At 45.1% G+C, this 22,516-nt stretch overlaps 36 non-coding genes across 36 annotated transcripts; all 36 read left to right on the plus strand.

Annotated features, from left to right (window-relative positions):
- The first annotated feature begins 309 nt into the window (after positions 1–309).
- On the plus strand, positions 310–382 carry trnak-uuu (transfer RNA lysine (anticodon UUU)). Its single transcript has one exon. It is a non-coding gene; the product is annotated as a tRNA-Lys (tRNA).
- Positions 383–888: 506 nt separating this feature from the next.
- Positions 889–961, plus strand: trnaf-gaa (transfer RNA phenylalanine (anticodon GAA)). The gene has a single exon. It is a non-coding gene; the product is annotated as a tRNA-Phe (tRNA).
- Positions 962–1,388: 427 nt separating this feature from the next.
- trnak-uuu (transfer RNA lysine (anticodon UUU)) lies at positions 1,389–1,461 on the plus strand. The gene has a single exon. It is a non-coding gene; the product is annotated as a tRNA-Lys (tRNA).
- Positions 1,462–1,976: 515 nt separating this feature from the next.
- trnaf-gaa (transfer RNA phenylalanine (anticodon GAA)) lies at positions 1,977–2,049 on the plus strand. Its single transcript has one exon. It is a non-coding gene; the product is annotated as a tRNA-Phe (tRNA).
- A 427-nt stretch (positions 2,050–2,476) lies between these two features.
- On the plus strand, positions 2,477–2,549 carry trnak-uuu (transfer RNA lysine (anticodon UUU)). The gene has a single exon. It is a non-coding gene; the product is annotated as a tRNA-Lys (tRNA).
- Positions 2,550–3,064: 515 nt separating this feature from the next.
- On the plus strand, positions 3,065–3,137 carry trnaf-gaa (transfer RNA phenylalanine (anticodon GAA)). Its single transcript has one exon. It is a non-coding gene; the product is annotated as a tRNA-Phe (tRNA).
- Positions 3,138–3,564: 427 nt separating this feature from the next.
- trnak-uuu (transfer RNA lysine (anticodon UUU)) lies at positions 3,565–3,637 on the plus strand. Its single transcript has one exon. It is a non-coding gene; the product is annotated as a tRNA-Lys (tRNA).
- A 515-nt stretch (positions 3,638–4,152) lies between these two features.
- Positions 4,153–4,225, plus strand: trnaf-gaa (transfer RNA phenylalanine (anticodon GAA)). The gene has a single exon. It is a non-coding gene; the product is annotated as a tRNA-Phe (tRNA).
- Positions 4,226–4,652: 427 nt separating this feature from the next.
- On the plus strand, positions 4,653–4,725 carry trnak-uuu (transfer RNA lysine (anticodon UUU)). Its single transcript has one exon. It is a non-coding gene; the product is annotated as a tRNA-Lys (tRNA).
- A 515-nt stretch (positions 4,726–5,240) lies between these two features.
- On the plus strand, positions 5,241–5,313 carry trnaf-gaa (transfer RNA phenylalanine (anticodon GAA)). The gene has a single exon. It is a non-coding gene; the product is annotated as a tRNA-Phe (tRNA).
- A 427-nt stretch (positions 5,314–5,740) lies between these two features.
- Positions 5,741–5,813, plus strand: trnak-uuu (transfer RNA lysine (anticodon UUU)). Its single transcript has one exon. It is a non-coding gene; the product is annotated as a tRNA-Lys (tRNA).
- A 515-nt stretch (positions 5,814–6,328) lies between these two features.
- trnaf-gaa (transfer RNA phenylalanine (anticodon GAA)) lies at positions 6,329–6,401 on the plus strand. The gene has a single exon. It is a non-coding gene; the product is annotated as a tRNA-Phe (tRNA).
- Positions 6,402–6,828: 427 nt separating this feature from the next.
- On the plus strand, positions 6,829–6,901 carry trnak-uuu (transfer RNA lysine (anticodon UUU)). Its single transcript has one exon. It is a non-coding gene; the product is annotated as a tRNA-Lys (tRNA).
- Positions 6,902–7,416: 515 nt separating this feature from the next.
- On the plus strand, positions 7,417–7,489 carry trnaf-gaa (transfer RNA phenylalanine (anticodon GAA)). The gene has a single exon. It is a non-coding gene; the product is annotated as a tRNA-Phe (tRNA).
- Positions 7,490–7,916: 427 nt separating this feature from the next.
- Positions 7,917–7,989, plus strand: trnak-uuu (transfer RNA lysine (anticodon UUU)). The gene has a single exon. It is a non-coding gene; the product is annotated as a tRNA-Lys (tRNA).
- A 515-nt stretch (positions 7,990–8,504) lies between these two features.
- trnaf-gaa (transfer RNA phenylalanine (anticodon GAA)) lies at positions 8,505–8,577 on the plus strand. Its single transcript has one exon. It is a non-coding gene; the product is annotated as a tRNA-Phe (tRNA).
- A 427-nt stretch (positions 8,578–9,004) lies between these two features.
- Positions 9,005–9,077, plus strand: trnak-uuu (transfer RNA lysine (anticodon UUU)). The gene has a single exon. It is a non-coding gene; the product is annotated as a tRNA-Lys (tRNA).
- Positions 9,078–9,592: 515 nt separating this feature from the next.
- Positions 9,593–9,665, plus strand: trnaf-gaa (transfer RNA phenylalanine (anticodon GAA)). Its single transcript has one exon. It is a non-coding gene; the product is annotated as a tRNA-Phe (tRNA).
- A 1,015-nt stretch (positions 9,666–10,680) lies between these two features.
- trnaf-gaa (transfer RNA phenylalanine (anticodon GAA)) lies at positions 10,681–10,753 on the plus strand. Its single transcript has one exon. It is a non-coding gene; the product is annotated as a tRNA-Phe (tRNA).
- A 427-nt stretch (positions 10,754–11,180) lies between these two features.
- On the plus strand, positions 11,181–11,253 carry trnak-uuu (transfer RNA lysine (anticodon UUU)). Its single transcript has one exon. It is a non-coding gene; the product is annotated as a tRNA-Lys (tRNA).
- Positions 11,254–11,768: 515 nt separating this feature from the next.
- trnaf-gaa (transfer RNA phenylalanine (anticodon GAA)) lies at positions 11,769–11,841 on the plus strand. Its single transcript has one exon. It is a non-coding gene; the product is annotated as a tRNA-Phe (tRNA).
- A 427-nt stretch (positions 11,842–12,268) lies between these two features.
- trnak-uuu (transfer RNA lysine (anticodon UUU)) lies at positions 12,269–12,341 on the plus strand. Its single transcript has one exon. It is a non-coding gene; the product is annotated as a tRNA-Lys (tRNA).
- Positions 12,342–12,856: 515 nt separating this feature from the next.
- On the plus strand, positions 12,857–12,929 carry trnaf-gaa (transfer RNA phenylalanine (anticodon GAA)). Its single transcript has one exon. It is a non-coding gene; the product is annotated as a tRNA-Phe (tRNA).
- A 1,515-nt stretch (positions 12,930–14,444) lies between these two features.
- Positions 14,445–14,517, plus strand: trnak-uuu (transfer RNA lysine (anticodon UUU)). The gene has a single exon. It is a non-coding gene; the product is annotated as a tRNA-Lys (tRNA).
- A 515-nt stretch (positions 14,518–15,032) lies between these two features.
- Positions 15,033–15,105, plus strand: trnaf-gaa (transfer RNA phenylalanine (anticodon GAA)). Its single transcript has one exon. It is a non-coding gene; the product is annotated as a tRNA-Phe (tRNA).
- A 427-nt stretch (positions 15,106–15,532) lies between these two features.
- Positions 15,533–15,605, plus strand: trnak-uuu (transfer RNA lysine (anticodon UUU)). The gene has a single exon. It is a non-coding gene; the product is annotated as a tRNA-Lys (tRNA).
- A 515-nt stretch (positions 15,606–16,120) lies between these two features.
- trnaf-gaa (transfer RNA phenylalanine (anticodon GAA)) lies at positions 16,121–16,193 on the plus strand. The gene has a single exon. It is a non-coding gene; the product is annotated as a tRNA-Phe (tRNA).
- A 1,015-nt stretch (positions 16,194–17,208) lies between these two features.
- trnaf-gaa (transfer RNA phenylalanine (anticodon GAA)) lies at positions 17,209–17,281 on the plus strand. The gene has a single exon. It is a non-coding gene; the product is annotated as a tRNA-Phe (tRNA).
- A 427-nt stretch (positions 17,282–17,708) lies between these two features.
- trnak-uuu (transfer RNA lysine (anticodon UUU)) lies at positions 17,709–17,781 on the plus strand. Its single transcript has one exon. It is a non-coding gene; the product is annotated as a tRNA-Lys (tRNA).
- Positions 17,782–18,287: 506 nt separating this feature from the next.
- Positions 18,288–18,360, plus strand: trnaf-gaa (transfer RNA phenylalanine (anticodon GAA)). The gene has a single exon. It is a non-coding gene; the product is annotated as a tRNA-Phe (tRNA).
- A 1,015-nt stretch (positions 18,361–19,375) lies between these two features.
- Positions 19,376–19,448, plus strand: trnaf-gaa (transfer RNA phenylalanine (anticodon GAA)). Its single transcript has one exon. It is a non-coding gene; the product is annotated as a tRNA-Phe (tRNA).
- A 427-nt stretch (positions 19,449–19,875) lies between these two features.
- On the plus strand, positions 19,876–19,948 carry trnak-uuu (transfer RNA lysine (anticodon UUU)). The gene has a single exon. It is a non-coding gene; the product is annotated as a tRNA-Lys (tRNA).
- A 515-nt stretch (positions 19,949–20,463) lies between these two features.
- On the plus strand, positions 20,464–20,536 carry trnaf-gaa (transfer RNA phenylalanine (anticodon GAA)). Its single transcript has one exon. It is a non-coding gene; the product is annotated as a tRNA-Phe (tRNA).
- A 427-nt stretch (positions 20,537–20,963) lies between these two features.
- trnak-uuu (transfer RNA lysine (anticodon UUU)) lies at positions 20,964–21,036 on the plus strand. The gene has a single exon. It is a non-coding gene; the product is annotated as a tRNA-Lys (tRNA).
- Positions 21,037–21,551: 515 nt separating this feature from the next.
- Positions 21,552–21,624, plus strand: trnaf-gaa (transfer RNA phenylalanine (anticodon GAA)). The gene has a single exon. It is a non-coding gene; the product is annotated as a tRNA-Phe (tRNA).
- A 427-nt stretch (positions 21,625–22,051) lies between these two features.
- trnak-uuu (transfer RNA lysine (anticodon UUU)) lies at positions 22,052–22,124 on the plus strand. The gene has a single exon. It is a non-coding gene; the product is annotated as a tRNA-Lys (tRNA).
- Positions 22,125–22,516: the final 392 nt, after the last annotated feature.

Genomic DNA, 22,516 nt, shown 5'->3' on the forward strand with positions numbered 1-22,516 from the left:
TGCAAACGTCCATCAAGTGGAGGTGGAATTTGAAGAAGGTCCTCCTCCAGAAGCTCCCAGGCCTCACCCATTATACCATTGACTTACCTAGGCCTTGGTAGGTTGGGTGATCACACGTCATAATACAGCCTAGCGATGTTTCCCCTAGAATCAAATCCTTCCCTTGGCTCTTGTCTGAAATGACGATTTAATAATATCTAACTGCAAATCCTCACCAGTACCTACAGTAAAATGAGAGGATAAGAGATCACGTTTTTACAGAAAAGAAAGACAATATGTGGCCCAGAGGACAAACACGTGATTCTTGTTGCCTGGGTAGCTCAGATGGAAGAGCATCAGACTTTTAATCTGAGGGTCCAGGGTTCAAGTCCCTGTCCAGGTGTCTCCTTGGCCTTCCATGGCTTTACCTAACAAGCTCAGTTGTTCTTGATAGTTCTGTGACCTCATTGTCATCTTGAGCAAAGTCCATAGACTGCAGGTGGGATGACGATGTGGGATTTGTAGATCTCATGGACAGAGGCCTCTTTCAGATAATCCCAGCGTAAAAGCTCTGTAAAGAATCTTTCCCTGTCCCTCGGTCCAACTCACCGCCAGTTGATTCTCAGCTCATCTCCGTTGCGAAACCTGGTGTCTAAGACATGCCAATCTCACCAAATGCGCCTTGGGTTACTCGACACGTTACACTTTCACTTTTTTTCTGTCTTACTTTGGGTGGGACAACATTTAAGAGAGCAAAGTTCATCACAGTTCACTGTTAAATCCAAAGCTTAAAAGTTCACTTCACATTGATCCACTGTCTCAGAAGATCAGCTGTAGTGCAGTTTGGCCAGCTGTATGCCTGACTGGTCATTAGAATGCAATTTTTGAGCACTTTCCTTTGCAAAATGTGCCGAAATAGCTCAGCTGGGAGAGCGTTAGACTGAAGATCTAAAGGACCCTAGTTCGATCCTGGGTTTCGGCAAAGCTCTTTTGGTCACCATCTAGGGCTTGGTAGGTTTGTTGGTAGGACTTCATTATACGGCCTACAACTACGTGGATCATTGCCATCAAATGAGAAAACAAACACAGATGGTGCAGCTTGCAAACGTCCATCAAGTGGAGGTGGAATTTGAAGAAGGTCCTCCTCCAGAAGCTCCCAGGCCTCACCCATTTTACCATTGACTTTCCTAGGGCTTGGTAGGTTGGGTGATCACACGTCATAATACAGCCTAGCGATGTTTCCCCTAGAATCAAATCCTTCCCTTGGCTCTTGTCTGAAATGACGATTTAATAATATCTAACTGCAAATCCTCACCAGTACCTACAGTAAAATGAGAGGATAAGAGATCACGTTTTTACAGAAAAGAAAGACAATATGTGGCCCAGAGGACAAACACGTGATTCTTGTTGCCTGGGTAGCTCAGATGGAAGAGCATCAGACTTTTAATCTGAGGGTCCAGGGTTCAAGTCCCTGTCCAGGTGTCTCCTTTGCATCCTTGCCCTTCCATGGCTTTACCTAACAAGCTCAGTTGTTCTTGATAGTTCTGTGACCTCATTGTCATCTTGAGCAAAGTCCATAGACTGCAGGTGGGATGACGATGTGGGATTTGTAGATCTCATGGACAGAGGCCTCTTTCAGATAATCCCAGCGTAAAAGCTCTGTAAAGAATCTTTCCCTGCCCCTCGGTCCAACTCACCGCCAGTTGGTTCTCAGCTCAGCTCCTTTGCGAAACCTGGTGTCTAAGACATGCCAATCTCACCAAATGCGCCTTGGGTTACTCGACACGTTACATTTTCACTTTTTTTCTGTCTTACTTTGGGTGGGACAACATTTAAGAGAGCAAAGTTCATCACAGTTCACTGTTAAATCCAAAGCTTAAAAGTTCACTTCACATTGATCCACTGTCTCAGAAGATCAGCTGTAGTGCAGTTTGGCCAGCTGTATGCCTGACTGGTCATTAGAATGCAATTTTTGAGCACTTTCCTTTGCAAAATGTGCCGAAATAGCTCAGCTGGGAGAGCGTTAGACTGAAGATCTAAAGGACCCTAGTTCGATCCTGGGTTTCGGCAAAGCTCTTTTGGTCACCATCTAGGGCTTGGTAGGTTTGTTGGTAGGACTTCATTATACGGCCTACAACTACGTGGATCATTGCCATCAAATGAGAAAACAAACACAGATGGTGCAGCTTGCAAACGTCCATCAAGTGGAGGTGGAATTTGAAGAAGGTCCTCCTCCAGAAGCTCCCAGGCCTCACCCATTATACCATTGACTTACCTAGGCCTTGGTAGGTTGGGTGATCACACATCATAATACAGCCTAGCGATGTTTCCCCTAGAATCAAATCCTTCCCTTGGCTCTTGTCTGAAATGACGATTTAATAATATCTAACTGCAAATCCTCACCAGTACCTACAGTAAAATGAGAGGATAAGAGATCACGTTTTTACAGAAAAGAAAGACAATATGTGGCCCAGAGGACAAACACGTGATTCTTGTTGCCTGGGTAGCTCAGATGGAAGAGCATCAGACTTTTAATCTGAGGGTCCAGGGTTCAAGTCCCTGTCCAGGTGTCTCCTTTGCATCCTTGCCCTTCCATGGCTTTACCTAACAAGCTCAATTGTTCTTGATAGTTCTGTGACCTCATTGTCATCTTGAGCAAAGTCCATAGACTGCAGGTGGGATGACGATGTGGGATTTGTAGATCTCATGGACAGAGGCCTCTTTCAGATAATCCCAGCGTAAAAGCTCTGTAAAGAATCTTTCCCTGCCCCTCGGTCCAACTCACCGCCAGTTGGTTCTCAGCTCAGCTCCTTTGCGAAACCTGGTGTCTAAGACATGCCAATCTCACCAAATCCGCCTTGGGTTACTCGACACGTTACACTTTCACTTTTTTTCTGTCTTACTTTGGGTGGGACAACATTTAAGAGAGCAAAGTTCATCACAGTTCACTGTTAAATCCAAAGCTTAAAAGTTCACTTCACATTGATCCACTGTCTCAGAAGATCAGCTGTAGTGCAGTTTGGCCAGCTGTATGCCTGACTGGTCATTAGAATGCAATTTTTGAGCACTTTCCTTTGCAAAATGTGCCGAAATAGCTCAGCTGGGAGAGCGTTAGACTGAAGATCTAAAGGATCCTAGTTCGATCCTGGGTTTCGGCAAAGCTCTTTTGGTCACCATCTAGGGCTTGGTAGGTTTGTTGGTAGGACTTCATTATACGGCCTACAACTACGTGGATCATTGCCATCAAATGAGAAAACAAACACAGATGGTGCAGCTTGCAAACGTCCATCAAGTGGAGGTGGAATTTGAAGAAGGTCCTCCTCCAGAAGCTCCCAGGCCTCACCCATTATACCATTGACTTTCCTAGGCCTTGGTAGGTTGGGTGATCACACGTCATAATACAGCCTAGCGATGTTTCCCCTAGAATCAAATTCTTCCCTTGGCTCTTGTCTGAAATGACGATTTAATAATATCTAACTGCAAATCCTCACCAGTACCTACAGTAAAATGAGAGGATAAGAGATCACGTTTTTACAGAAAAGAAAGACAATATGTGGCCCAGAGGACAAACACGTGATTCTTGTTGCCTGGGTAGCTCAGATGGAAGAGCATCAGACTTTTAATCTGAGGGTCCAGGGTTCAAGTCCCTGTCCAGGTGTCTCCTTTGCATCCTTGCCCTTCCATGGCTTTACCTAACAAGCTCAATTGTTCTTGATAGTTCTGTGACCTCATTGTCATCTTGAGCAAAGTCCATAGACTGCAGGTGGGATGACGATGTGGGATTTGTAGATCTCATGGACAGAGGCCTCTTTCAGATAATCCCAGCGTAAAAGCTCTGTAAAGAATCTTTCCCTGCCCCTCGGTCCAACTCACCGCCAGTTGGTTCTCAGCTCAGCTCCTTTGCGAAACCTGGTGTCTAAGACATGCCAATCTCACCAAATGCGCCTTGGGTTACTCGACACGTTACACTTTCACTTTTTTTCTGTCTTACTTTGGGTGGGACAACATTTAAGAGAGCAAAGTTCATCACAGTTCACTGTTAAATCCAAAGCTTAAAAGTTCACTTCACATTGATCCACTGTCTCAGAAGATCAGCTGTAGTGCAGTTTGGCCAGCTGTATGCCTGACTGGTCATTAGAATGCAATTTTTGAGCACTTTCCTTTGCAAAATGTGCCGAAATAGCTCAGCTGGGAGAGCGTTAGACTGAAGATCTAAAGGACCCTAGTTCGATCCTGGGTTTCGGCAAAGCTCTTTTGGTCACCATCTAGGGCTTGGTAGGTTTGTTGGTAGGACTTCATTATACGGCCTACAACTACGTGGATCATTGCCATCAAATGAGAAAACAAACACAGATGGTGCAGCTTGCAAACGTCCATCAAGTGGAGGTGGAATTTGAAGAAGGTCCTCCTCCAGAAGCTCCCAGGCCTCACCCATTATACCATTGACTTACCTAGGCCTTGGTAGGTTGGGTGATCACACATCATAATACAGCCTAGCGATGTTTCCCCTAGAATCAAATCCTTCCCTTGGCTCTTGTCTGAAATGACGATTTAATAATATCTAACTGCAAATCCTCACCAGTACCTACAGTAAAATGAGAGGATAAGAGATCACGTTTTTACAGAAAAGAAAGACAATATGTGGCCCAGAGGACAAACACGTGATTCTTGTTGCCTGGGTAGCTCAGATGGAAGAGCATCAGACTTTTAATCTGAGGGTCCAGGGTTCAAGTCCCTGTCCAGGTGTCTCCTTTGCATCCTTGCCCTTCCATGGCTTTACCTAACAAGCTCAATTGTTCTTGATAGTTCTGTGACCTCATTGTCATCTTGAGCAAAGTCCATAGACTGCAGGTGGGATGACGATGTGGGATTTGTAGATCTCATGGACAGAGGCCTCTTTCAGATAATCCCAGCGTAAAAGCTCTGTAAAGAATCTTTCCCTGCCCCTCGGTCCAACTCACCGCCAGTTGGTTCTCAGCTCAGCTCCTTTGCGAAACCTGGTGTCTAAGACATGCCAATCTCACCAAATCCGCCTTGGGTTACTCGACACGTTACACTTTCACTTTTTTTCTGTCTTACTTTGGGTGGGACAACATTTAAGAGAGCAAAGTTCATCACAGTTCACTGTTAAATCCAAAGCTTAAAAGTTCACTTCACATTGATCCACTGTCTCAGAAGATCAGCTGTAGTGCAGTTTGGCCAGCTGTATGCCTGACTGGTCATTAGAATGCAATTTTTGAGCACTTTCCTTTGCAAAATGTGCCAAAATAGCTCAGCTGGGAGAGCGTTAGACTGAAGATCTAAAGGATCCTAGTTCGATCCTGGGTTTCGGCAAAGCTCTTTTGGTCACCATCTAGGGCTTGGTAGGTTTGTTGGTAGGACTTCATTATACGGCCTACAACTACGTGGATCATTGCCATCAAATGAGAAAACAAACACAGATGGTGCAGCTTGCAAACGTCCATCAAGTGGAGGTGGAATTTGAAGAAGGTCCTCCTCCAGAAGCTCCCAGGCCTCACCCATTATACCATTGACTTTCCTAGGCCTTGGTAGGTTGGGTGATCACACGTCATAATACAGCCTAGCGATGTTTCCCCTAGAATCAAATTCTTCCCTTGGCTCTTGTCTGAAATGACGATTTAATAATATCTAACTGCAAATCCTCACCAGTACCTACAGTAAAATGAGAGGATAAGAGATCACGTTTTTACAGAAAAGAAAGACAATATGTGGCCCAGAGGACAAACACGTGATTCTTGTTGCCTGGGTAGCTCAGATGGAAGAGCATCAGACTTTTAATCTGAGGGTCCAGGGTTCAAGTCCCTGTCCAGGTGTCTCCTTTGCATCCTTGCCCTTCCATGGCTTTACCTAACAAGCTCAATTGTTCTTGATAGTTCTGTGATCTCATTGTCATCTTGAGCAAAGTCCATAGACTGCAGGTGGGATGACGATGTGGGATTTGTAGATCTCATGGACAGAGGCCTCTTTCAGATAATCCCAGCGTAAAAGCTCTGTAAAGAATCTTTCCCTGCCCCTCGGTCCAACTCACCGCCAGTTGGTTCTCAGCTCAGCTCCTTTGCGAAACCTGGTGTCTAAGACATGCCAATCTCACCAAATGCGCCTTGGGTTACTCGACACGTTACATTTTCACTTTTTTTCTGTCTTACTTTGGGTGGGACAACATTTAAGAGAGCAAAGTTCATCACAGTTCACTGTTAAATCCAAAGCTTAAAAGTTCACTTCACATTGATCCACTGTCTCAGAAGATCAGCTGTAGTGCAGTTTGGCCAGCTGTATGCCTGACTGGTCATTAGAATGCAATTTTTGAGCACTTTCCTTTGCAAAATGTGCCGAAATAGCTCAGCTGGGAGAGCGTTAGACTGAAGATCTAAAGGACCCTAGTTCGATCCTGGGTTTCGGCAAAGCTCTTTTGGTCACCATCTAGGGCTTGGTAGGTTTGTTGGTAGGACTTCATTATACGGCCTACAACTACGTGGATCATTGCCATCAAATGAGAAAACAAACACAGATGGTGCAGCTTGCAAACGTCCATCAAGTGGAGGTGGAATTTGAAGAAGGTCCTCCTCCAGAAGCTCCCAGGCCTCACCCATTATACCATTGACTTACCTAGGCCTTGGTAGGTTGGGTGATCACACATCATAATACAGCCTAGCGATGTTTCCCCTAGAATCAAATCCTTCCCTTGGCTCTTGTCTGAAATGACGATTTAATAATATCTAACTGCAAATCCTCACCAGTACCTACAGTAAAATGAGAGGATAAGAGATCACGTTTTTACAGAAAAGAAAGACAATATGTGGCCCAGAGGACAAACACGTGATTCTTGTTGCCTGGGTAGCTCAGATGGAAGAGCATCAGACTTTTAATCTGAGGGTCCAGGGTTCAAGTCCCTGTCCAGGTGTCTCCTTTGCATCCTTGCCCTTCCATGGCTTTACCTAACAAGCTCAATTGTTCTTGATAGTTCTGTGACCTCATTGTCATCTTGAGCAAAGTCCATAGACTGCAGGTGGGATGACGATGTGGGATTTGTAGATCTCATGGACAGAGGCCTCTTTCAGATAATCCCAGCGTAAAAGCTCTGTAAAGAATCTTTCCCTGCCCCTCGGTCCAACTCACCGCCAGTTGGTTCTCAGCTCAGCTCCTTTGCGAAACCTGGTGTCTAAGACATGCCAATCTCACCAAATCCGCCTTGGGTTACTCGACACGTTACACTTTCACTTTTTTTCTGTCTTACTTTGGGTGGGACAACATTTAAGAGAGCAAAGTTCATCACAGTTCACTGTTAAATCCAAAGCTTAAAAGTTCACTTCACATTGATCCACTGTCTCAGAAGATCAGCTGTAGTGCAGTTTGGCCAGCTGTATGCCTGACTGGTCATTAGAATGCAATTTTTGAGCACTTTCCTTTGCAAAATGTGCCGAAATAGCTCAGCTGGGAGAGCGTTAGACTGAAGATCTAAAGGATCCTAGTTCGATCCTGGGTTTCGGCAAAGCTCTTTTGGTCACCATCTAGGGCTTGGTAGGTTTGTTGGTAGGACTTCATTATACGGCCTACAACTACGTGGATCATTGCCATCAAATGAGAAAACAAACACAGATGGTGCAGCTTGCAAACGTCCATCAAGTGGAGGTGGAATTTGAAGAAGGTCCTCCTCCAGAAGCTCCCAGGCCTCACCCATTATACCATTGACTTTCCTAGGCCTTGGTAGGTTGGGTGATCACACGTCATAATACAGCCTAGCGATGTTTCCCCTAGAATCAAATTCTTCCCTTGGCTCTTGTCTGAAATGACGATTTAATAATATCTAACTGCAAATCCTCACCAGTACCTACAGTAAAATGAGAGGATAAGAGATCACGTTTTTACAGAAAAGAAAGACAATATGTGGCCCAGAGGACAAACACGTGATTCTTGTTGCCTGGGTAGCTCAGATGGAAGAGCATCAGACTTTTAATCTGAGGGTCCAGGGTTCAAGTCCCTGTCCAGGTGTCTCCTTTGCATCCTTGCCCTTCCATGGCTTTACCTAACAAGCTCAATTGTTCTTGATAGTTCTGTGATCTCATTGTCATCTTGAGCAAAGTCCATAGACTGCAGGTGGGATGACGATGTGGGATTTGTAGATCTCATGGACAGAGGCCTCTTTCAGATAATCCCAGCGTAAAAGCTCTGTAAAGAATCTTTCCCTGCCCCTCGGTCCAACTCACCGCCAGTTGGTTCTCAGCTCAGCTCCTTTGCGAAACCTGGTGTCTAAGACATGCCAATCTCACCAAATGCGCCTTGGGTTACTCGACACGTTACACTTTCACTTTTTTTCTGTCTTACTTTGGGTGGGACAACATTTAAGAGAGCAAAGTTCATCACAGTTCACTGTTAAATCCAAAGCTTAAAAGTTCACTTCACATTGATCCACTGTCTCAGAAGATCAGCTGTAGTGCAGTTTGGCCAGCTGTATGCCTGACTGGTCATTAGAATGCAATTTTTGAGCACTTTCCTTTGCAAAATGTGCCGAAATAGCTCAGCTGGGAGAGCGTTAGACTGAAGATCTAAAGGACCCTAGTTCGATCCTGGGTTTCGGCAAAGCTCTTTTGGTCACCATCTAGGGCTTGGTAGGTTTGTTGGTAGGACTTCATTATACGGCCTACAACTACGTGGATCATTGCCATCAAATGAGAAAACAAACACAGATGGTGCAGCTTGCAAACGTCCATCAAGTGGAGGTGGAATTTGAAGAAGGTCCTCCTCCAGAAGCTCCCAGGCCTCACCCATTATACCATTGACTTACCTAGGCCTTGGTAGGTTGGGTGATCACACATCATAATACAGCCTAGCGATGTTTCCCCTAGAATCAAATCCTTCCCTTGGCTCTTGTCTGAAATGACGATTTAATAATATCTAACTGCAAATCCTCACCAGTACCTACAGTAAAATGAGAGGATAAGAGATCACGTTTTTACAGAAAAGAAAGACAATATGTGGCCCAGAGGACAAACACGTGATTCTTGTTGCCTGGGTAGCTCAGATGGAAGAGCATCAGACTTTTAATCTGAGGGTCCAGGGTTCAAGTCCCTGTCCAGGTGTCTCCTTTGCATCCTTGCCCTTCCATGGCTTTACCTAACAAGCTCAATTGTTCTTGATAGTTCTGTGACCTCATTGTCATCTTGAGCAAAGTCCATAGACTGCAGGTGGGATGACGATGTGGGATTTGTAGATCTCATGGACAGAGGCCTCTTTCAGATAATCCCAGCGTAAAAGCTCTGTAAAGAATCTTTCCCTGCCCCTCGGTCCAACTCACCGCCAGTTGGTTCTCAGCTCAGCTCCTTTGCGAAACCTGGTGTCTAAGACATGCCAATCTCACCAAATGTGCCTTCGGTTACTCGACACGTTACACTTTCACTTTTTTTCTGTCTTACTTTGGGTGGGACAACATTTAAGAGAGCAAAGTTCATCACAGTTCACTGTTAAATCCAAAGCTTAAAAGTTCACTTCACATTGATCCACTGTCTCAGAAGATCAGCTGTAGTGCAGTTTGGCCAGCTGTATGCCTGACTGGTCATTAGAATGCAATTTTTGAGCACTTTCCTTTGCAAAATGTGCCGAAATAGCTCAGCTGGGAGAGCGTTAGACTGAAGATCTAAAGGACCCTAGTTCGATCCTGGGTTTCGGCAAAGCTCTTTTGGTCACCATCTAGGGCTTGGTAGGTTTGTTGGTAGGACTTCATTATACGGCCTACAACTACGTGGATCATTGCCATCAAATGAGAAAACAAACACAGATGGTGCAGCTTGCAAACGTCCATCAAGTGTAGGTGGAATTTGAAGAAGGTCCTCCTCCAGAAGCTCCCAGGCCTCACCCATTTTACCATTGACTTTCCTAGGGCTTGGTAGGTTGGGTGATCACACGTCATAATACAGCCTAGCGATGTTTCCCCTAGAATCAAATCCTTCCCTTGGCTCTTGTCTGAAATCACGATTTAATAATATCTAACTGCAAATCCTCACCAGTACCTACAGTAAAATGAGAGGATAAGAGATCACGTTTTTACAGAAAAGAAAGACAATATGTGGCCCAGAGGACAAACACGTGATTCTTGTTGCCTGGGTAGCTCAGATGGAAGCGCATCAGACTTTTAATCTGAGGGTCCAGGGTTCAAGTCCCTGTCCAGGTGTCTCCTTTGCATCTTTGGCCTTCCATGGCTTTACCTAACAAGCTCAGTTGTTCTTGATAGTTCTGTGACCTCATTGTCATCTTGAGCAAAGTCCATAGACTGCAGGTGGGATGACGATGTGGGATTTGTAGATCTCATGGACAGAGGCCTCTTTCAGATAATCCCAGCGTAAAAGCTCTGTAAAGAATCTTTCCCTGCCCCTCGGTCCAACTCACCGCCAGTTGGTTCTCAGCTCAGCTCCTTTGCGAAACCTGGTGTCTAAGACATGCCAATCTCACCAAATGCGCCTTGGGTTACTCGACACGTTACACTTTCACTTTTTTTCTGTCTTACTTTGGGTGGGACAACATTTAAGAGAGCAAAGTTCATCACAGTTCACTGTTAAATCCAAAGCTTAAAAGTTCACTTCACATTGATCCACTGTCTCAGAAGATCAGCTGTAGTGCAGTTTGGCCAGCTGTATGCCTGACTGGTCATTAGAATGCAATTTTTGAGCACTTTCCTTTGCAAAATGTGCCGAAATAGCTCAGCTGGGAGAGCGTTAGACTGAAGATCTAAAGGACCCTAGTTCGATCCTGGGTTTCGGCAAAGCTCTTTTGGTCACCATCTAGGGCTTGGTAGGTTTGTTGGTAGGACTTCATTATACGGCCTACAACTACGTGGATCATTGCCATCAAATGAGAAAACAAACACAGATGGTGCAGCTTGCAAACGTCCATCAAGTGGAGGTGGAATTTGAAGAAGGTCCTCCTCCAGAAGCTCCCAGGCCTCACCCATTATACCATTGACTTACCTAGGCCTTGGTAGGTTGGGTGATCACACATCATAATACAGCCTAGCGATGTTTCCCCTAGAATCAAATCCTTCCCTTGGCTCTTGTCTGAAATGACGATTTAATAATATCTAACTGCAAATCCTCACCAGTACCTACAGTAAAATGAGAGGATAAGAGATCACGTTTTTACAGAAAAGAAAGACAATATGTGGCCCAGAGGACAAACACGTGATTCTTGTTGCCTGGGTAGCTCAGATGGAAGAGCATCAGACTTTTAATCTGAGGGTCCAGGGTTCAAGTCCCTGTCCAGGTGTCTCCTTTGCATCCTTGCCCTTCCATGGCTTTACCTAACAAGCTCAATTGTTCTTGATAGTTCTGTGACCTCATTGTCATCTTGAGCAAAGTCCATAGACTGCAGGTGGGATGACGATGTGGGATTTGTAGATCTCATGGACAGAGGCCTCTTTCAGATAATCCCAGCGTAAAAGCTCTGTAAAGAATCTTTCCCTGCCCCTCGGTCCAACTCACCGCCAGTTGGTTCTCAGCTCAGCTCCTTTGCGAAACCTGGTGTCTAAGACATGCCAATCTCACCAAATGTGCCTTCGGTTACTCGACACGTTACACTTTCACTTTTTTTCTGTCTTACTTTGGGTGGGACAACATTTAAGAGAGCAAAGTTCATCACAGTTCACTGTTAAATCCAAAGCTTAAAAGTTCACTTCACATTGATCCACTGTCTCAGAAGATCAGCTGTAGTGCAGTTTGGCCAGCTGTATGCCTGACTGGTCATTAGAATGCAATTTTTGAGCACTTTCCTTTGCAAAATGTGCCGAAATAGCTCAGCTGGGAGAGCGTTAGACTGAAGATCTAAAGGACCCTAGTTCGATCCTGGGTTTCGGCAAAGCTCTTTTGGTCACCATCTAGGGCTTGGTAGGTTTGTTGGTAGGACTTCATTATACGGCCTACAACTACGTGGATCATTGCCATCAAATGAGAAAACAAACACAGATGGTGCAGCTTGCAAACGTCCATCAAGTGGAGGTGGAATTTGAAGAAGGTCCTCCTCCAGAAGCTCCCAGGCCTCACCCATTTTACCATTGACTTTCCTAGGGCTTGGTAGGTTGGGTGATCACACGTCATAATACAGCCTAGCGATGTTTCCCCTAGAATCAAATCCTTCCCTTGGCTCTTGTCTGAAATGACGATTTAATAATATCTAACTGCAAATCCTCACCAGTACCTACAGTAAAATGAGAGGATAAGAGATCACGTTTTTACAGAAAAGAAAGACAATATGTGGCCCAGAGGACAAACACGTGATTCTTGTTGCCTGGGTAGCTCAGATGGAAGAGCATCAGACTTTTAATCTGAGGGTCCAGGGTTCAAGTCCCTGTCCAGGTGTCTCCTTTGCATCCTTGCCCTTCCATGGCTTTACCTAACAAGCTCAATTGTTCTTGATAGTTCTGTGACCTCATTGTCATCTTGAGCAAAGTCCATAGACTGCAGGTGGGATGACGATGTGGGATTTGTAGATCTCATGGACAGAGGCCTCTTTCAGATAATCCCAGCGTAAAAGCTCTGTAAAGAATCTTTCCCTGCCCCTCGGTCCAACTCACCGCCAGTTGGTTCTCAGCTCAGCTCCTTTGCGAAACCTGGTGTCTAAGACATGCCAATCTCACCAAATGTGCCTTCGGTTACTCGACACGTTACACTTTCACTTTTTTTCTGTCTTACTTTGGGTGGGACAACATTTAAGAGAGCAAAGTTCATCACAGTTCACTGTTAAATCCAAAGCTTAAAAGTTCACTTCACATTGATCCACTGTCTCAGAAGATCAGCTGTAGTGCAGTTTGGCCAGCTGTATGCCTGACTGGTCATTAGAATGCAATTTTTGAGCACTTTCCTTTGCAAAATGTGCCGAAATAGCTCAGCTGGGAGAGCGTTAGACTGAAGATCTAAAGGACCCTAGTTCGATCCTGGGTTTCGGCAAAGCTCTTTTGGTCACCATCTAGGGCTTGGTAGGTTTGTTGGTAGGACTTCATTATACGGCCTACAACTACGTGGATCATTGCCATCAAATGAGAAAACAAACACAGATGGTGCAGCTTGCAAACGTCCATCAAGTGGAGGTGGAATTTGAAGAAGGTCCTCCTCCAGAAGCTCCCAGGCCTCACCCATTTTACCATTGACTTTCCTAGGGCTTGGTAGGTTGGGTGATCACACGTCATAATACAGCCTAGCGATGTTTCCCCTAGAATCAAATCCTTCCCTTGGCTCTTGTCTGAAATCACGATTTAATAATATCTAACTGCAAATCCTCACCAGTACCTACAGTAAAATGAGAGGATAAGAGATCACGTTTTTACAGAAAAGAAAGACAATATGTGGCCCAGAGGACAAACACGTGATTCTTGTTGCCTGGGTAGCTCAGATGGAAGCGCATCAGACTTTTAATCTGAGGGTCCAGGGTTCAAGTCCCTGTCCAGGTGTCTCCTTTGCATCTTTGGCCTTCCATGGCTTTACCTAACAAGCTCAGTTGTTCTTGATAGTTCTGTGACCTCATTGTCATCTTGAGCAAAGTCCATAGACTGCAGGTGGGATGACGATGTGGGATTTGTAGATCTCATGGACAGAGGCCTCTTTCAGATAATCCCAGCGTAAAAGCTCTGTAAAGAATCTTTCCCTGCCCCTCGGTCCAACTCACCGCCAGTTGGTTCTCAGCTCAGCTCCTTTGCGAAACCTGGTGTCTAAGACATGCCAATCTCACCAAATGTGCCTTCGGTTACTCGACACGTTACACTTTCACTTTTTTTCTGTCTTACTTTGGGTGGGACAACATTTAAGAGAGCAAAGTTCATCACAGTTCACTGTTAAATCCAAAGCTTAAAAGTTCACTTCACATTGACCCACTGTCTCAGAAGATCAGCTGTAGTGCAGTTTGGCCAGCTGTATGCCTGACTGGTCATTAGAATGCAATTTTTGAGCACTTTCCTTTGCAAAATGTGCCGAAATAGCTCAGCTGGGAGAGCGTTAGACCGAAGATCTAAAGGACCCTAGTTTGATCCTGGGTTTCGGCAAAGCTCTTTTGGTCACCATCTAGGGCTTGGTAGGTTTGTTGGTAGGACTTCATTATACGGCCTACAACTACGTGGATCATTGCCATCAAATGAGAAAACAAACACAGATGGTGCAGCTTGCAAACGTCCATCAAGTGGAGGTGGAATTTGAAGAAGGTCCTCCTCCAGAAGCTCCCAGGCCTCACCCATTTTACCATTGACTTTCCTAGGGCTTGGTAGGTTGGGTGATCACACGTCATAATACAGCCTAGCGATGTTTCCCCTAGAATCAAATCCTTCCCTTGGCTCTTGTCTGAAATGACGATTTAATAATATCTAACTGCAAATCCTCACCAGTACCTACAGTAAAATGAGAGGATAAGAGATCACGTTTTTACAGAAAAGAAAGACAATATGTGGCCCAGAGGACAAACACGTGATTCTTGTTGCCTGGGTAGCTCAGATGGAAGAGCATCAGACTTTTAATCTGAGGGTCCAGGGTTCAAGTCCCTGTCCAGGTGTCTCCTTTGGATCTTTGGCCTTCCATGGCTTTACCTAACAAGCTCAGTTGTTCTTGATAGTTCTGTGACCTCATTGTCATCTTGAGCAAAGTCCATAGACTGCAGGTGGGATGACGATGTGGGATTTGTAGATCTCATGGACAGAGGCCTCTTTCAGATAATCCCAGCGTAAAAGCTCTGTAAAGAATCTTTCCCTGCCCCTCGGTCCAACTCACCGCCAGTTGGTTCTCAGCTCAGCTCCTTTGCGAAACCTGGTGTCTAAGACATGCCAATCTCACCAAATGTGCCTTCGGTTACTCGACACGTTACACTTTCACTTTTTTTCTGTCTTACTTTGGGTGGGACAACATTTAAGAGAGCAAAGTTCATCACAGTTCACTGTTAAATCCAAAGCTTAAAAGTTCACTTCACATTGACCCACTGTCTCAGAAGATCAGCTGTAGTGCAGTTTGGCCAGCTGTATGCCTGACTGGTCATTAGAATGCAATTTTTGAGCACTTTCCTTTGCAAAATGTGCCGAAATAGCTCAGCTGGGAGAGCGTTAGACTGAAGATCTAAAGGACCCTAGTTCGATCCTGGGTTTCGGCAAAGCTCTTTTGGTCACCATCTAGGGCTTGGTAGGTTTGTTGGTAGGACTTCATTATACGGCCTACAACTACGTGGATCATTGCCATCAAATGAGAAAACAAACACAGATGGTGCAGCTTGCAAACGTCCATCAAGTGGAGGTGGAATTTGAAGAAGGTCCTCCTCCAGAAGCTCCCAGGCCTCACCCATTTTACCATTGACTTTCCTAGGGCTTGGTAGGTTGGGTGATCACACGTCATAATACAGCCTAGCGATGTTTCCCCTAGAATCAAATCCTTCCCTTGGCTCTTGTCTGAAATGACGATTTAATAATATCTAACTGCAAATCCTCACCAGTACCTACAGTAAAATGAGAGGATAAGAGATCACGTTTTTACAGAAAAGAAAGACAATATGTGGCCCAGAGGACAAACACGTGATTCTTGTTGCCTGGGTAGCTCAGATGGAAGAGCATCAGACTTTTAATCTGAGGGTCCAGGGTTCAAGTCCCTGTCCAGGTGTCTCCTTTGCATCTTTGGCCTTCCATGGCTTTACCTAACAAGCTCAGTTGTTCTTGATAGTTCTGTGACCTCATTGTCATCTTGAGCAAAGTCCATAGACTGCAGGTGGGATGACGATGTGGGATTTGTAGATCTCATGGACAGAGGCCTCTTTCAGATAATCCCAGCGTAAAAGCTCTGTAAAGAATCTTTCCCTGCCCCTCGGTCCAACTCACCGCCAGTTGGTTCTCAGCTCAGCTCCTTTGCGAAACCTGGTGTCTAAGACATGCCAATCTCACCAAATCCGCCTTGGGTTACTCGACACGTTACACTTTCACTTTTTTTCTGTCTTACTTTGGGTGGGACAACATTTAAGAGAGCAAAGTTCATCACAGTTCACTGTTAAATCCAAAGCTTAAAAGTTCACTTCACATTGATCCACTGTCTCAGAAGATCAGCTGTAGTGCAGTTTGGCCAGCTGTATGCCTGACTGGTCATTAGAATGCAATTTTTGAGCACTTTCCTTTGCAAAATGTGCCGAAATAGCTCAGCTGGGAGAGCGTTAGACTGAAGATCTAAAGGACCCTAGTTCGATCCTGGGTTTCGGCAAAGCTCTTTTGGTCACCATCTAGGGCTTGGTAGGTTTGTTGGTAGGACTTCATTATACGGCCTACAACTACGTGGATCATTGCCATCAAATGAGAAAACAAACACAGATGGTGCAGCTTGCAAACGTCCATCAAGTGGAGGTGGAATTTGAAGAAGGTCCTCCTCCAGAAGCTCCCAGGCCTCACCCATTTTACCATTGACTTTCCTAGGGCTTGGTAGGTTGGGTGATCACACGTCATAATACAGCCTAGCGATGTTTCCCCTAGAATCAAATTCTTCCCTTGGCTCTTGTCTGAAATGACGATTTAATAATATCTAACTGCAAATCCTCACCAGTACCTACAGTAAAATGAGAGGATAAGAGATCACGTTTTTACAGAAAAGAAAGACAATATGTGGCCCAGAGGACAAACACGTGATTCTTGTTGCCTGGGTAGCTCAGATGGAAGCGCATCAGACTTTTAATCTGAGGGTCCAGGGTTCAAGTCCCTGTCCAGGTGTCTCCTTTGCATCCTTGCCCTTCCATGGCTTTACCTAACAAGCTCAGTTGTTCTTGATAGTTCTGTGACCTCATTGTCATCTTGAGCAAAGTCCATAGACTGCAGGTGGGATGACGATGTGGGATTTGTAGATCTCATGGACAGAGGCCTCTTTCAGATAATCCCAGCGTAAAAGCTCTGTAAAGAATCTTTCCCTGCCCCTCGGTCCAACTCACCGCCAGTTGGTTCTCAGCTCAGCTCCTTTGCGAAACCTGGTGTCTAAGACATGCCAATCTCACCAAATGCGCCTTGGGTTACTCGACACGTTACATTTTCACTTTTTTTCTGTCTTACTTTGGGTGGGACAACATTTAAGAGAGCAAAGTTCATCACAGTTCACTGTTAAATCCAAAGCTTAAAAGTTCACTTCACATTGATCCACTGTCTCAGAAGATCAGCTGTAGTGCAGTTTGGCCAGCTGTATGCCTGACTGGTCATTAGAATGCAATTTTTGAGCACTTTCCTTTGCAAAATGTGCCGAAATAGCTCAGCTGGGAGAGCGTTAGACTGAAGATCTAAAGGACCCTAGTTCGATCCTGGGTTTCGGCAAAGCTCTTTTGGTCACCATCTAGGGCTTGGTAGGTTTGTTGGTAGGACTTCATTATACGGCCTACAACTACGTGGATCATTGCCATCAAATGAGAAAACAAACACAGATGGTGCAGCTTGCAAACGTCCATCAAGTGGAGGTGGAATTTGAAGAAGGTCCTCCTCCAGAAGCTCCCAGGCCTCACCCATTATACCATTGACTTACCTAGGCCTTGGTAGGTTGGGTGATCACACGTCATAATACAGCCTAGCGATGTTTCCCCTAGAATCAAATCCTTCCCTTGGCTCTTGTCTGAAATGACGATTTAATAATATCTAACTGCAAATCCTCACCAGTACCTACAGTAAAATGAGAGGATAAGAGATCACGTTTTTACAGAAAAGAAAGACAATATGTGGCCCAGAGGACAAACACGTGATTCTTGTTGCCTGGGTAGCTCAGATGGAAGAGCATCAGACTTTTAATCTGAGGGTCCAGGGTTCAAGTCCCTGTCCAGGTGTCTCCTTGGCCTTCCATGGCTTTACCTAACAAGCTCAGTTGTTCTTGATAGTTCTGTGACCTCATTGTCATCTTGAGCAAAGTCCATAGACTGCAGGTGGGATGACGATGTGGGATTTGTAGATCTCATGGACAGAGGCCTCTTTCAGATAATCCCAGCGTAAAAGCTCTGTAAAGAATCTTTCCCTGTCCCTCGGTCCAACTCACCGCCAGTTGGTTCTCAGCTCATCTCCGTTGCGAAACCTGGTGTCTAAGACATGCCAATCTCACCAAATGCGCCTTGGGTTACTCGACACGTTACACTTTCACTTTTTTTCTGTCTTACTTTGGGTGGGACAACATTTAAGAGAGCAAAGTTCATCACAGTTCACTGTTAAATCCAAAGCTTAAAAGTTCACTTCACATTGATCCACTGTCTCAGAAGATCAGCTGTAGTGCAGTTTGGCCAGCTGTATGCCTGACTGGTCATTAGAATGCAATTTTTGAGCACTTTCCTTTGCAAAATGTGCCGAAATAGCTCAGCTGGGAGAGCGTTAGACTGAAGATCTAAAGGATCCTAGTTCGATCCTGGGTTTCGGCAAAGCTCTTTTGGTCACCATCTAGGGCTTGGTAGGTTTGTTGGTAGGACTTCATTATACGGCCTACAACTACATGGATCATTGCCATCAAATGAGAAAACAAACACAGATGGTGCAGCTTGCAAACGTCCATCAAGTGGAGGTGGAATTTGAAGAAGGTCCTCCTCCAGAAGCTCCCAGGCCTCACCCATTTTACCATTGACTTTCCTAGGGCTTGGTAGGTTGGGTGATCACACGTCATAATACAGCCTAGCGATGTTTCCCCTAGAATCAAATCCTTCCCTTGGCTCTTGTCTGAAATGACGATTTAATAATATCTAACTGCAAATCCTCACCAGTACCTACAGTAAAATGAGAGGATAAGAGATCACGTTTTTACAGAAAAGAAAGACAATATGTGGCCCAGAGGACAAACACGTGATTCTTGTTTCCTGGGTAGCTCAGATGGAAGAGCATCAGACTTTTAATCTGAGGGTCCAGGGTTCAAGTCCCTGTCCAGGTGTCTCCTTTGCATCCTTGCCCTTCCATGGCTTTACCTAACAAGCTCAGTTGTTCTTGATAGTTCTGTGACCTCATTGTCATCTTGAGCAAAGTCCATAGACTGCAGGTGGGATGACGATGTGGGATTTGTAGATCTCATGGACAGAGGCCTCTTTCAGATAATCCCAGCGTAAAAGCTCTGTAAAGAATCTTTCCCTGCCCCTCGGTCCAACTCACCGCCAGTTGGTTCTCAGCTCAGCTCCTTTGCGAAACCTGGTGTCTAAGACATGCCAATCTCACCAAATCCGCCTTGGGTTACTCGACACGTTACACTTTCACTTTTTTTCTGTCTTACTTTGGGTGGGACAACATTTAAGAGAGCAAAGTTCATCACAGTTCACTGTTAAATCCAAAGCTTAAAAGTTCACTTCACATTGATCCACTGTCTCAGAAGATCAGCTGTAGTGCAGTTTGGCCAGCTGTATGCCTGACTGGTCATTAGAATGCAATTTTTGAGCACTTTCCTTTGCAAAATGTGCCGAAATAGCTCAGCTGGGAGAGCGTTAGACTGAAGATCTAAAGGCTCCTAGTTCGATCCTGGGTTTCGGCAAAGCTCTTTTGGTCACCATCTAGGGCTTGGTAGGTTTGTTGGTAGGACTTCATTATACGGCCTACAACTACGTGGATCATTGCCATCAAATGAGAAAACAAACACAGATGGTGCAGCTTGCAAACGTCCATCAAGTGGAGGTGGAATTTGAAGAAGGTCCTCCTCCAGAAGCTCCCAGGCCTCACCCATTATACCATTGACTTACCTAGGGCTTGGTAGGTTGGGTGATCACACGTCATAATACAGCCTAGCGATGTTTCCCCTAGAATCAAATCCTTCCCTTGGCTCTTGTCTGAAATGACGATTTAATAATATCTAACTGCAAATCCTCACCAGTACCTACAGTAAAATGAGAGGATAAGAGATCACGTTTTTACAGAAAAGAAAGACAATATGTGGCCCAGAGGACAAACACGTGATTCTTGTTGCCTGGGTAGCTCAGATGGAAGAGCATCAGACTTTTAATCTGAGGGTCCAGGGTTCAAGTCCCTGTCCAGGTGTCTCCTTTGCATCCTTGCCCTGCCATGGCTTTACCTAACAAGCTCAGTTGTTCTTGATAGTTCTGTGACCTCATTGTCATCTTGAGCAAAGTCCATAGACTGCAGGTGGGATGACGATGTGGGATTTGTAGATCTCATGGACAGAGGCCTCTTTCAGATAATCCCAGCGTAAAAGCTCTGTAAAGAATCTTTCCCTGCCCCTCGGTCCAACTCACCGCCAGTTGGTTCTCAGCTCAGCTCCTTTGCGAAACCTGGTGTCTAAGACATGCCAATCTCACCAAATGTGCCTTGGGTTACTCGACACGTTACACTTTCACTTTTTTTCTGTCTTACTTTGGGTGGGACAACATTTAAGAGAGCAAAGTTCATCACAGTTCACTGTTAAATCCAAAGCTTAAAAGTTCACTTCACATTGATCCACTGTCTCAGAAGATCAGCTGTAGTGCAGTTTGGCCAGCTGTATGCCTGACTGGTCATTAGAATGCAATTTTTGAGCACTTTCCTTTGCAAAATGTGCCGAAATAGCTCAGCTGGGAGAGCGTTAGACTGAAGATCTAAAGGACCCTAGTTCGATCCTGGGTTTCGGCAAAGCTCTTTTGGTCACCATCTAGGGCTTGGTAGGTTTGTTGGTAGGACTTCATTATACGGCCTACAACTACGTGGATCATTGCCATCAAATGAGAAAACAAACACAGATGGTGCAGCTTGCAAACGTCCATCAAGTGGAGGTGGAATTTGAAGAAGGTCCTCCTCCAGAAGCTCCCAGGCCTCACCCATTATACCATTGACTTTCCTAGGGCTTGGTAGGTTGGGTGATCACACGTCATAATACAGCCTAGCGATGTTTCCCCAAGAATCAAATTCTTCCCTTGGCTCTTGTCTGAAATGACGATTTAATAATATCTAACTGCAAATCCTCACCAGTACCTACAGTAAAATGAGAGGATAAGCGATCACGTTTTTACAGAAAAGAAAGACAATATGTGGCCCAGAGGACAAACACGTGATTCTTGTTGCCTGGGTAGCTCAGATGGAAGAGCATCAGACTTTTAATCTGAGGGTCCAGGGTTCAAGTCCCTGTCCAGGTGTCTCCTTTGCATCCTTGCCCTTCCATGGCTTTACCTAACAAGCTCAGTTGTTCTTGATAGTTCTGTGACCTCATTGTCATCTTGAGCAAAGTCCATAGACTGCAGGTGGGATGACGATGTGGGATTTGTAGATCTCATGGACAGAGGCCTCTTTCAGATAATCCCAGCGTAAAAGCTCTGTAAAGAATCTTTCCCTGCCCCTCGGTCCAACTCACCGCCAGTTGGTTCTCAGCTCAGCTCCTTTGCGAAACCTGGTGTCTAAGACATGCCAATCTCACCAAATGCGCCTTGGGTTACTCGACACGTTACACTAACACTTTTTTTCTGTCTTACTTTGGGTGGGACAACATTTAAGAGAGCAAAGTTCATCACAGTTCACTGTTAAATCCAAAGCTTAAAAGTTCACTTCACATTGATCCACTGTCTCAGAAGATCAGCTGTAGTGCAGTTTGGCCAGCTGTATGCCTGACTGGTCATTAGAATGCAATTTTTGAGCACTTTCCTTTGCAAAATGTGCCGAAATAGCTCAGCTGGGAGAGCGTTAGACTGAAGATCTAAAGGACCCTAGTTCGATCCTGGGTTTCGGCAAAGCTCTTTTGGTCACCATCTAGGGCTTGGTAGGTTTGTTGGTAGGACTTCATTATACGGCCTACAACTATGTGGATCCTTGCCATCAAATGAGAAAACAAACACAGATGGTGCAGCTTGCAAACGTCCATCAAGTGGAGGTGGAATTTGAAGAAGGTCCTCCTCCAGAAGCTCCCAGGCCTCACCCATTATACCATTGACTTACCTAGGCCTTGGTAGGTTGGGTGATCACACGTCATAATACAGCCTAGCGATGTTTCCCCTAGAATCAAATCCTTCCCTTGGCTCTTGTCTGAAATGACGATTTAATAATATCTAACTGCAAATCCTCACCAGTACCTACAGTAAAATGAGAGGATAAGAGATCACGTTTTTACAGAAAAGAAAGACAATATGTGGCCCAGAGGACAAGCATGTGATTCTTGTTGCCTGGGTAGCTCAGATGGAAGAGCATCAGACTTTTAATCTGAGGGTCCAGGGTTCAAGTCCCTGTCCAGGTGTCTCCTTTGCATCCTTGGCCTTCCATGGCTTTACCTAACAAGCTCAGTTGTTCTTGATAGTTCTGTGACCTCATTGTCATCTTGAGCAAAGTCCATAGACTGCAGGTGGGATGACGATGTGGGATTTGTAGATCTCATGAACAGAGGCCTCTTTCAGATAATCCCAGCGTAAAAGCTCTGTAAAGAATCTTTCCCTGCCCCTCGGTCCAACTCACCGCCAGTTGGTTCTCAGCTCAGCTCCTTTGCGAAACCTGGTGTCTAAGACATGCCAATCTCACCAAATGCGCCTTGGGTTACTCGACACGTTACACTTTCACTTTTTTTCTGTCTTACTTTGGGTGGGACAACATTTAAGAGAGCAAAGTTCATCACAGTTCACTGTTAAATCCAAA

This window comes from Perissodus microlepis, chromosome 5 (genome assembly GCF_051167445.1).
Source record: "Perissodus microlepis isolate ML-2025 ecotype Zambia chromosome 5, ASM5116744v1, whole genome shotgun sequence".
NCBI classification, from domain to species: Eukaryota; Metazoa; Chordata; class Actinopteri; order Cichliformes; family Cichlidae; genus Perissodus; species Perissodus microlepis.